Genomic DNA, 2,404 nt, shown 5'->3' with positions numbered 1-2,404 from the left:
ATGGTAAAATTTCTTTAACAATTACATGTCCAATAGAGAGATAATATCAAAAATGTATAAAGAACTAAAATATTAGACCTTAAAAAAATCAAATAGCCCAATTAAAAAAAATGGTATGAAACCAAATGTAGCCTCTTGAAAGATGAAACATAAATGGCTAAGAAACACCTAAAGAAATATTAACATCTTTATTTGTTATGGAAATGTAAATCAAAGCTACTTTGATATTCCATCTGACCCCTGTCAAAATGGCCAGTGTAACATGAATAATGAAAGCCCAGAGACAGATATTAGGGTTTAAGCTGAAGATCAGAGAAACAAAGCAGTCAACCACAATAAAGACGTGAATATATTGGTTTTACATCTTCTCTCCCCTCCCTTCCAACTCTTTCCTTCTTTCTCCACTCTATCTCCAACTCTTCTTATATATTTATTATTGTTACATATATATGCATTTTTCTTATTGCAATGTACACTGGTTTAGGGCTGATAATTTGGGATTGAATCCCGTATCTGATGGTTCATTCACAGAAAAAAGTGATTCTTTTTTTTTCTTTTTTAAATTGAGCTCTACATTTTTCTCTGCTCCCCTCCCTGCTTCTCCCCTCCCCTCCAACCCTCCCTCAAGGTCCCCATGCTCTCCATTTACTCAGGAGATCTTGTCTGAGAAAAGTGATTCTTATTTAGCCATAAGCCCCTGTGAAATTTCACTGCTTCATTGCCTTCTTGACATCTTCATACTTGGCAACTTTTTCCAGGCAGTATGTCAGTTTTACAATGGACACATTGGAGGTAGGAACATGGAAGGCCCTGCCTGTGAGCTTCCTGTTCATTTCTGGGACAACCTTGTCCATAGCTTTGGCAGCAATAGTGGATGCATGAATGATGTCCTTGGCAGCCCTGGTCATCACATCATAGCTTCTCAGAGGGGTCATCCACAGCATGGATTGTGGTTATGAGTCCTTCTACAATGCCAAAGTTGTCATGGATGACCTTGGCTGAAGGGTTAAGCAGTTGATGGTACAGGAAGCATTGCTGACAATCTTGAGTGAATTGTCATACTTCTCATGGTCCATACTCATCACAAACATGGGGGCATTAGCAGAAAGGTTAGAGATTATGACATTTTTGGCCTCGCCCTTCAAGTGCATCCCGGATTTCTCCATAGTGCTGAAGATACCAGTAGACTCCACAAGATACTTGGCATGAGCATCACTTCACTTGATATGGTGGGAACTGACTTCTGAAAGATGGTAATGGCCTTTCCATTGATGACAAGGTTCCCAATCTCAGCCTTGACTGTGCCGTTGAACTTGCCAGGGGTAGAGTGATAGTGAAGATGTAGACTATGTAGTTGAGGTCAATGAATGGGTCATTGATTGCAACAGTGTTCATTTTACTAGATGTAATGGCAGTCCTGGTAACCAAGTGTCCAATATGGACAAATCTGCTCACTCTGACCCTCACCATTGCATCGCATCTCAGGGATGAGGTGAGAAGAAGAGGCTGTCTCTGGAAAGGGAGGGAGCAGTCTCTGGAACAGGGAGGAGAAGAGAGCTGATTACTGAACCTTCCATTTTAACTTTTGGAAATTTATATTTTGTATATGTGTTTGTGTCCATATGTATGTGAGTGCAAGTGTGTGTATTGTCCCCAATCATTCTCTGTGTGGTCATTGAGGCAGGGTTTTTGAATTGAACCAGGAGCGCACTCTTATCGGCAAGGTTAGCTAGCCAATTGCTTCTGGGATCCCTGGTTCTATCTCCCACATCCTCTGATAACAAGCAATCTTTCAAGCCCAGCTGGTACTTACGTGCTTGCTGTGAATCTAAGAATTCTGGTTCTTATGATTGCACAGCAAACGCTTTACCTGCTCAGCCTTCTTGCTAGGACCAATACTGAAGAAAGAATGTGGAGGTTTATTTGGGGAGAAACTATAATTAGAGACAAGAAGCTCCCTGGTTCTGCAAAAACCCGAGGAAAGATTTCAAATTCTGTGCTTTGACAAAATTGCTTCCTAGTTTCTCATTCCTGAGTTGAAGAAAGTAACATCAATTTCCTAGAGGTCAAATGAGGTTTTGCATATAAAGTTTGCTGCACATTATTTGAATTTAATAATAATTTAATGAACTATTGGCATTTTGGTTAGGATTGCAATTTCTTATTTTTGAAATTAATTTATTTTGAAAATTTCATTCATGAGCTCTCATGGGTACACCATCCCCACCCCTCCCTCTCCTACTTCCAATTCCTCCTGGGTTCTTCTCACTCCCTATCAACTTTATGACTTCCTCTTCTTTAATATTACTGTGAATATACATACAGATGTAGACATAAGAACATTATATAAATGCAGTCTAAGTCCATTTAGTGTTACTCAAATGCATGTAGGGTTGAATATTTG

At 39.6% G+C, this 2,404-nt stretch overlaps 1 pseudogene; it reads right to left on the bottom strand.

Annotated features, from left to right (window-relative positions):
• Positions 1–707: 707 nt before the first annotated feature.
• LOC121450038 lies at positions 708–1,470 on the bottom strand (annotated as a pseudogene).
• Between the last annotated feature and the right edge of the window lie 934 nt (positions 1,471–2,404).

The sequence above is a fragment of the Microtus oregoni genome, unplaced genomic scaffold (genome assembly GCF_018167655.1).
Source record: "Microtus oregoni isolate MIOR12 unplaced genomic scaffold, Mior012 000006F_ref0000085, whole genome shotgun sequence".
Classification (NCBI taxonomy): Eukaryota; Metazoa; Chordata; class Mammalia; order Rodentia; family Cricetidae; genus Microtus; species Microtus oregoni.
Note: the sequence above shows the minus strand (reverse complement) of the source record. Positions and strands in the feature narration are given on the sequence as shown.